Here is a 10,312-nt window from a genome sequence, read left to right as displayed (position 1 = left end):
AGCTAATGGAGAAAAATACATTTGCTTTTACTTTTTGTGCTTTTTTAATACTTGAAATTTTAGAGCAGCATGGATTAAACCTATATTTAATATAGATAGAGTGATAGATGGATAGAATTAAATTATCCTCAAAAAGATTATTCTCTGTACAGATTATTCTTTGTCAGTGGTTCTTCAAAAATATGGCTTTTACAATTCAGTAAAAAGCAAAGTATGAAAAATGAAATGAGACTACCACACCAAGTACAGTAAGAATAATTTAAATTACCTAAGATTAAATAGTTCTTTCAATTTTTTTTTAAAATATGGAATGCTTCACGAATTTGCATGTCATCCTTGTGCAGGGGCCATGCTAATCTTCTCTGTATCTTTCCAATTTTAGTATATGTGCTGCTGAGGTGAACACTCTGTCAATGCTTTTTACAGTAACATTTGCTTTTGTGGAAGTTATTTCTCATGTAGAGACAAAATGGTGGAATCAGAAAGTTAATCCTTTAAAGGAAAATCAAGAGTATTTAGTCCAAACACTTCATTTTACAATTTCACAACGTGGAAGTCCCCACATTTAAAATATTTTCTTAATCACATATGGCAGAACAATTGTCCACTTCAGGTTCTCTTAATCATGAGATCCTTTGGGAATTTTATTAACTAAACATCTGTAAAGGGACCCAAGAGATCTGTTCTATAGAAAGAGTTACACATTATGGTGCCAGTGAAATGTATAGAGAGTACAGAAAAGATGGAGATAACTTTTACCTCAACCTTCTTATTGTAGATAGATAAAAGATGTTAAGACTCAATATGTGCTTCTCCAGAACAGCAGTACTCAAAGTGCAGTCCCAGGAGTCCCCAAGACCTTTTGGGGGATATTTAAAGTCAAAGCAGTTGTTTGTTTGGTTAGTTGGTTGGTTGTTTTTTTTCTAAAGATTTTATTTATTTATTTGGCAGAGAGAGACAAACCACAAGCAGGGGGGGCAGAGGGAGAGGGAGAATCAGGTTTCCCACTGAGGAGGGAGACCAATATGAGGCTCATCCCAGGACTCTGGGATCATAACCTGAGCTGAAGGTAGACGCTTCACTGACTGAGCCACCCAGGCACCCCAAAACAGTTTTTATAATAATGTTAATATGTTATTTGCCATTTTCACCTTCATACCTTTTTTAAAATTTTTATTTATTTTTTAAATTTCTTTTCAGCGTTCTAGAATTCATTGTTTATGTACCACACCCAGTGCTCCATGCAATATGTGCCCTCCATAATACCCACCACCAGGCTCACCCAGCCTTCCACCCCCAGTCTCTCCAAAACCTTAAGATTGTTTTTCAGAGTCCATAGTCTCTCGTGGTTCAAATTTCCCCAATTCCCTTCTCCTCACCATCTCCCCATGTCCTCCATGTTATTTCCTATGCTCCACAAATAAGTGAAACTATATAATTAACTCTATGCTTGACTTATTTCACTCAGCATAATCTCTTTCAGTCCCATCCATGTTGATAGAAAAGTTGGGTATTCATCCTTTCTAATGGAGGCATAATACTCCACAGTGTATATGGACCACATCTTCCTTATCCATTCATCCGTTGAAAGGCATCTTGGTTCTTTCTACAGTTTGGCGACCCACTTTCATATCTTTTATAAAAGTACAGTGAAGTTCTCCAGTGACTAGATGTCACAACAGTTTAAATACAGAAGCAGATCTGAAAATCCAGCTGTCTTTTATTAAGCCAGGAATTAAAGAGATTTGCAAACCTGTGAAGTAATACCATTCCTCAATAAAATTTTGGTTTGGACATTATAATTATTTTTATAAAAATTTTACCTGCTAATCTATAATGGGCTTATTGTTATTTTTAGGAAATAAATAAATATTTTTTTCTGTTTTAATTTATATTATGGATAATATGGATAGACATAACCATCATAAAGAAAAGTTCGTGGAGGTCCTCAAAAATGTTTGAGTATAAAGTGGTCTTGAAGCCAAAAAATTTGAGACTTGCAGCATTGGATCAGTCAATCAAAAGACAATAGACATGTATTGCAATAAATATATTACAATTTACAGGTAAAATTTATTTACTGAAATTTTTTATCAAATACAAAATTTAAGAGAGAAAAAAATTACACTGATTGAAACACAATCTTAATATGGTGAAATAGTACAAACTCAGGTAATCAATGGAAAAAGAACTAATTTACCTTAGTAAACAAAGAAACTAAAAACCAAGAATACTCTGAAATAATTAACATCTTGTATCCTTCTGTCAGTTGTGACCAGAAATAGTAAAGCATTACAATAAGTACTTTGGATGAAAAAGAATCAACAGTACTAAGAAGGAAAATTTCAAAATTAGTTTTGACAAAACTTAGGCATTTATTTCTTTTCTTTTGTTTTAATATTTTATTTATTTATTTGATAGAGAGAGAGAGAATAGGGAGAGGAGCAGAGGGATAGAATCTTCAAGCAGACTCCCCACTGAGCATGGAGCCAAACATGGGGCTCGATCTCATGACCTCCTGAGATCATGACCTGAGCTGAAATGAAGAGACAGATGCTTTACCGACTGAGCTTCCCAAGCACCTCTCAGATAAAGCTAAGAGCAAACCCTGTGAATAACCTGAGGAAGCCAATCCACAGGAGCAAAAGAAGCAGCAAATGACCAAGGGAACTGGAACAGCCTTGAAAGAGAATGGCAATGTGAATGGCTATATAGAGGAGAATAAGAGCATTCACCAGGACTGACATCTTTCCAACTCTAGCTTTCAGAAGTACATACCTTAGAGATACTGTGGAGTTCAGTTACAGACCACCACAATAAAGCAAATATCACCATAAAACAAGTCAGAATGAATTTCTGGGTTACCCAATGCATGCAAAATTGATGTTTACACTATCTTACAGTCTGTTAAGTGTGTAATGGCATTATGTATGTCTAAAAACTGTATACACTTTAATTTTAAAATATTTTATTGCTAAAAATGTTAATAGCCATTTGAATTTCAACAACTTGTAATCTTTTCTATGTTTACTCACATAGAACTTCTTTCAAAATTGGAGTTGATCTTCTCAAACCCCGCTGTGCCTTATCAGCTAAGTTTATGTAATATTTTAAATCCTTTGTTGTCATTTTAACAACTTTCACAGCATCTTCACCAGCGGTAGACTCCATCTCAAGACACCACTTTCTTTGCTCAACCATAAGATGCAACTCCTCAACCACTCAAGTATGATCATAAGAGTGTAGAAATTCAGTCCCATTTTCAGGCTCCACTTCTAACTCTAGTTCTCTTGTTATTTTCCCCACAGCTGCAGTTACTTCCTCCACTCAAATCTTGAACTTTCTATTTGTAAAAAACACACTATAAATCCAATAAAGTGAAACAATAAAATGAGGTATGCCTGTAAACTGCACGTATATTCTGTTTCTATTTTTTTAAAGATTTTGTTTATTTATTTAAAAGATCGATCACAATCTGGGAGCAGACAGGGAGGAAGCAGAGAGAGGCATTCAGTAGGGAGGCTGATGTAGGGTTTGACCCCAGGACCCTGGGATCATGACCTAGGCTGAAGGCAGGCGCTTAACTGAGAGTGAACCACACAGTTGCACCCATTCTGTTTCTTATAATCCAAATAGTCTACCTAAAGCTTTCTGCAAATCTCATCCAATTATCCATTTCTAGAAACTGAAATGTGACAAACCCTTATTTTCACAGGCATGAGGATGAGGATGAGGAGACACAATACTATTTCTGGTCACAAATGACAGAAGGATACAAGATGTTAACTAACCCTATGTGTTTAAGTGTACTTAAGTTATAAATGTTATCTATAATCTTTTATTTACAACATAGAATTAGTTCAGAATTTCTGTGTCTTTCTGGAAGAAATGTAAAGTTCTATGTTGTGCAGGTACTACTCTATACCTGCAAGGGGTTTAGCTCATTATTTGAGCCAAAAACCAAAGAAGTAATTTTAAAAAAAAGGGGGAGGAGGGGTTTCCAGACAGAGCAGCAGTATTTTTGGCTTTTAGAATAAAGTCAGGAAATACCATTAATCCTATCATATTCTGAGAAAACAAGCAACCTCTCCTCAATGTGGAGAGCCTGCTGCTTTCAAGTCCCTTTACATCATAAAGTGCCCTAGGAAATTGTGGTCTCCTTCAGGGAGTTCTGAAAACATCTCTGAGAGGGCACTCACATGATATTAAAAATCAAAACAATTTTGACTTGACTAAATCAGCAATCTGGGACTATCTCACAGAAGGAAAAAGCTATTATCAGAGGAGAGATTTTAGGAGACTAATTCTAAGTCTACTAATTGTAGAATATATTTTCATGACAGGAAATCTTTCCGTGAGAACATAGGAGAATTTTCATTAAAGTAAAACGTCAACAGAACATAAATATTTTTGCTCTGATGGGTTTAAATATTAAAAACAAGTATATAAAATCAGTGTTTAAATCCTACTCGAAAGTAGGTGAGGTACATAGCTAAATAAATAAACCATAATGTAAGTATCCAATAAATATCCAAAATATACAAATTGTAAGCACATTTTCCAGTGACTGCCCTTAGTCACAACACATTTGAAACCTAATTTTATTTCCTTTGAGCAGTTTTCAAGCCATCTAAAGAAATCTAGCTTGTGTTTAGCCATATCTTATATTTTTTTACCCCAAATGGTATTACCTAAGCTTGACAATTTTATCAGCCTTTGGCAAATATCAATTTTTTGGGAAAACATAAAATAATACTGACTTTTTACCTTTTCCCTCAAATCGGTTCTAGTCTAAAAAAGAAAAATGATGATTAAGGCTTTTAAAAAATGGATACAAATTAAAAAGCTTTAATTCCAAAAATAGTTCCAAAATATTTTGCATATTAATACAGTTAATTTTGTGTATTTTGCATATTAATTGTTAATTTTGTGTTAATTTCTTCTTAATTTTGTCTGTTAATTTTGTGTATTAATACAGACTGTTAATACAGTCTCCCTAGATGATCACTGTAGAATGGAGAACTCACAGAGAAACATTAACTCCATTGTACTTAATTACTAAGCCACACTAAAGAGAGAACTAAAAACAATAGAAAAATGTTCATTTATTGCATTGTTATCATTATTTTTGTTTCTGCTACTCTTCTGTGTTGACATAGTCCAATATCTGTTCACACATTCACACACACACACACACACACACACACACACACTCTTACTCTGTGGTAAGCAGAACTCTAAGCTGGTCTTATTTCCCATCTGAACCCTCTAATTAAATCTGAATATGCTTTACTTGATAAATTTATTGTGTAAGTATAATAAGATTTCTTAATTTGCTGAACATCTATTACACATCAGAAGTTATTTCCTAACATGTAGGAATCTTAATGTGGATTCTGTCTATGGGCAAGTAAGAAAAAGTGAAATATGTCCAAAAATGTCTATGATAGAAAGTACAAAAATATAGCTGCTACAGGAGAGGTACCAAAAAAGAGCAGGGGATTAAAATTACTTTATTATTTCAAATGGGATTATCACCCTATAGTGAGAAGTAATTAAAATATCCTTTCAGATGAGTTCATTAACATTTACTGCGGTAGTTAATTTTATGCATCACCTTGGCTGGTGATATCATGGAATATACAGATACCTAGTTAAACATTTTGGCTGCATTTGTGTAGGTGTTTTGAGAAGAGGTTAGCATTTGAATTGGTAGACTGAGCAAAGCAGGTTATCTACCCCAATGTGGATGGCTATCATCCAATCTGTTCAGAGTCTGAATAGAATGCAAAAGAGGAAAAAAGGAAAATTCTTTTCCCACTGGACAGCATGAGATTAAACATTAGTATTCTGCTCTGGACTGGGACTTATACCATCAGTTTTAGTCCCAGCTTACTGAACCTAGATTAGAATTCTAGGACTGGTTTTCTTGGGTCTCCAGTTTGTAGACAGCAAACTAAAGACCTCTCAATCTCCATATCACTTGCCCACATTATACATATATATATATATATATATGTATATATATATATATATATATAGTTTTGTTCTCTCTATAAAGAATCCTGACATTGACTTTGGTACTGAAAGTGGTTTAGAGGAACAAAATTTTAAGGATGAGTTTCCTCAATCAGTTCTATGGTTTCAAGAATTGGCCTTCCATTCTGATTATATTTGAAGATGACATTGCCTATATTCCTAACAATAAAGAGAGCACGGGTATCTGGCATGATCTGGTAATGGAGATATGCAAAATATCTCTGTTGGATATTCTTAATGAACCACTTATAAGAGGCAAGAAGCTGGGGAGATATACATATGACACTTTCAAACAAACTTTGGAAAAGTAATAAATAAATTAAGATTGATACCACTGGATGAAGTGATGAAAGAAAAGGATAAGCTCAGGAATTGCATTATCAGCCCAAGTGCTGCATAAATGACATAAAAGCTTCTCTGTGTACCCTGAAGAAGACACAGTAGCTGCAGGGCTGACATTCCTTAAAAAGCAAACACTGAATCTGATCTTGCAACTGGCTGAGTTATAAAACAGGATAAACCCTTGGGCTCACAGGGTGTCCACTGTTAAAGTGAGGGTATTGACTGGGAAAAAATGGGATCTTGTAAATTGGGATGGGAATTGTGGAAGATCCTAATGAAGTGGGGTCTTTGAGCACCTAAATACTGATGAGTCTTCTTGGTCAGTGGAGGATGCCTTTCTATACCCAGTGATCACCTGTCCACCCGCATTTGAGTAAATTAACCCTGCACTGCCCAAAGAAATGCAAATGGCCTGCCCTGAGCCATTTGCCAGGGAGAAAACAATGCTGATTCTCCTCAGGACTCACCAGCACCTCCTCTTTTTGCTTCTGCACACGTGATTAGACTCAAGTCCCCTTGGGTTCTTCAAGGTAGGGACAAAGTGTGACCCATAAGTTGGTATGCTATACTCCAAAGAAACTACTTGAATTTTTTTAATTTATAGAGACAGAAATCTAGGAAATATGTGTGGGAATGGATACTAAGAGTGTAGGATAATGGTGAAAATAACATACGGTTGGATCAGGCCAAATTTATTGATAATAAGCTCACAAAACAGAGATTCTGCATTTAATGCTACAATCTGAGGAGTTAAAAAAAAAAAAAAAGAGAGAGAGAGAGAAGGTGTGTCTAACAGTTTGCTTGGTTAGTTGGCTAAACCATGAAGCAAAAGGTGTTCCACAGTAAGTGAATTAGAAATGGTGGACTTGCCTTTGTTTAATATAGAGGAAGGTATTCAAAGGTAGGTAGGCAATGTTACTCAACTGAACAGGAGAGTCAAAGCAGCAATTAGAATAGTTTGACTTTGAACTGACTTATGGCACTGGCTAATTGATAATTGTGATTCTGGAAATGAAATAGAAGGTATACAAAAGTCTTACTTGATTTTATTTCACGGGTCAAGTGAATAGTCTAACTTGAATCATAAATACAGTTAGTCATGGTCCCTCAATCAATTCCCAGATGTTTGCTAGTTTACAAACCAAAATCCTTTGAGTGAAGGGAGGGCAGTTCTCCTTGAAGAAGGACCCCAGTACACTACTAAATTTATTCTGTTAATCTTTATCCCAGCCTTCTCCAAAGGGACCTATAGTCTTTTATGAGGGTAATTGTGCATTGGGGAAAAGGAAATAGACACTTTGAGAAATACTGAGCACTGATTCTGAATGATACTAACTACAAGATACCCCAAATGTCACTGAGGCTCAATAGTTATAATAGGGGCTTATGGAGGTCAGCTGATCAATGGAATTTTTAGTCAGGTCCATCTTATAGTGGGCCTAGTTGGTCCTCAAACCCATCTGTGGTTATTTCTGGAATGCATAATTTGGTTTCCTAAACTGTGGATTAACTATTACACAGAAGACCAAGTGGAAGCCATTGGTTCAGTCACTATCTAAGAAAATGGTAGACTAAATGAAATACCACATCTTTGGAGGGATTGTGAAAATGAATGATTACCATCATGAACTTGAAGGATGCAGAGATGGTGAATCCCACCGCATCCCCATCCAGCTCACCTGCCTGCCTCTGCAGAAGTCAGATGGATCTTGGAGAATGATAATAGATTGCCACAAGCTTAACCAGGTATTGATTTCATTGCAGCTGCTGTAGCAGATGTGATTTCATTTCTTGAGCAAATTAGCACATCTCCTCATACCTGGTACATAGTTATTGATCTGGCAAATGCTCTCTCCTCCATATAAGTTAATAAAGACCATGAGAAGCAGTTTTCTTTCAGCTAGCAAGGCCAGCAATATACTTTCACTGTGCTGTCTTAGTCAACTCTCCAGCTTTATATCATAATTTACTCTGTAGGGATCTTGATGTTTTTCCCCTCCCACAAGTTTTCACACTTGTCCATTACATTGATGACATTAGGTTGACTGCTAAAATGCTTATTATAAAAAAATTACAAGATATGGACACCTGGGTGGTTCAGTGGCTTAAGCCTCTGCCTTCAGCTTCATGATCTCATGGCTCTGGGATCAAGACCCACATCAGGCTCTCTGCTCAGCAGGGAGCCTGCTTCCTGCCCCCCCCCACCGCCCACCTGCTGCTCTGCCTACTTGTCATTTCTGTCAAATAAATCAATCAATAAATAAATAAGATCTTAAAAAAAAAAAGTACAAGATATGACAAATGCTGGTGAGGAGGCAGAGAAGAGGGAACCCTCATGATCTATTGGTTGGAATGTAAGTTGGTGTAGCCACCATGTAAAATAGTAGAGAAAAATTTAAAATTTTTAAATTAAAAATAGAACCATAGAAAAATGCTCTCAGCAATCGCACTTTTGGGTATATGTCTGAAGCAAATGAAACCACTATCTTAAAGAGACATCTATACCCCTAGCATTATTTATAATAGCCAGACATGGAAACAACCTAAATGTCCACTTATGGATGAATAGATAAAGAAGATGTGGTATATGTATACAAAAGAATATTCTGCCATTGGTGACAATACGGGTAAATGCTGAAAGCATTATATTAAGTGAAATAAAACAGACAAAGATGAATATTGTATCATCTCATTCATATGTAGAATCTTAAAAAAAAAGAATTCACGGGGGTGCCTGGGTGGCTTAGCAGGTTAAGCCTCTGCCTTCAGCTCAGGTCATGATCTCAGAGTCCTGGGATTGAACCATCAGGCTCTCTGCTCAGAGGAAGCCTGCTTACCCCTCTTCCTCTGCCTGCCTCTCTGTCTACTTGTGCTCTCTCTCTCAAACCAAATAAATAAAATCTTTAAAAAAAAAAAAAGAACTCATAGAACTATGGGTAGATTTGTGGTTGCTAGGTATGCAGTGGGAGGAGAAAAGAAATGGGTAAATGTGGTCAAAGGGTAAAAACCTCAGGGCACAGGCATCCCCTGCTTTTCAAAAGTTCACCTTATACCACTCTGCTTTTACAAAAGACCTGTATTAGTACCTGTTTTTGCTGACTCGAAATCCAAAGAGGTTTTTGCTTTTACCAAAAAAAAAAAAAATAAAATAAAGTGCAAAGTGCAAATAGAGTTCAGCATTTGTTTGGCAGCAAACTGTTACAGAGGCAACGTGCATGCTAAGCAGTGACAGTGACACCACAAACTCCTTTCCTAGGAACTATACTCAGCATATCAGCATTAAGTGTCCATAGTTTTAAACCATGTCTGTAGGTTTCTGTCCTTTGTCTCAATTTATTTTGTGTATCCATTAGCAAGATATAGATTCCATCCTAAGGTATCAGAAAAGCCTAAGAGAGGTTTGTTGTCCCCCCCTCCTTTGGGGTGTGTGTGTCTCAAAATACTCAAAAATTTTTCCATATAAATTATAATAATTTCTTCTTCACTTTATGCCATTTGGGCTTATAAAAGCAACATTCTATTTTTGGATAGTGGAGGAAATCTGTATAAGATGAATAAGTTCCAGGAATTTAATGCACAGCATGGTAACTATAGTTAACAATACTATATTGTATACTTGAAAATTGCTAAAAGAAAAAAAATTGTTAAAAGAATAAATCTTAAAAGTAGTCATCACAAAAATATGTGTATACATGCATAGACACATAGAAGTAATTATGTGAGGTGATGGGTGTGTTAACTAACCTTGTTGTAGTAATCATTTTGCAATAATACATGTATCAAGTCATCAATGTATAGCTTAAACTTAAACCATGTTTTATGTCAGTTATATCTCAATAAAGCTGGGGAAAAACTGCCACCCATGGATTTATAGAATGCCTTTTTTATTGTCATGGTATTCCACACAGCATTGCTTCACAACAAAAAAATT

At 35.7% G+C, this 10,312-nt stretch overlaps 1 non-coding gene across 1 annotated transcript; it reads right to left on the bottom strand.

Annotated features, from left to right (window-relative positions):
* Positions 1-299: 299 nt before the first annotated feature.
* Positions 300-406, bottom strand: LOC132009223 (U6 spliceosomal RNA). Its single transcript, XR_009401831.1, has one exon. It is a non-coding gene; the product is annotated as a U6 spliceosomal RNA (small nuclear RNA).
* Positions 407-10,312: the final 9,906 nt, after the last annotated feature.

The sequence above is a fragment of the Mustela nigripes genome, chromosome 1 (assembly GCF_022355385.1).
Source record: "Mustela nigripes isolate SB6536 chromosome 1, MUSNIG.SB6536, whole genome shotgun sequence".
Taxonomy (NCBI): domain Eukaryota; kingdom Metazoa; phylum Chordata; class Mammalia; order Carnivora; family Mustelidae; genus Mustela; species Mustela nigripes.
This window is presented reverse-complemented; position numbering and strand designations above follow the sequence as displayed.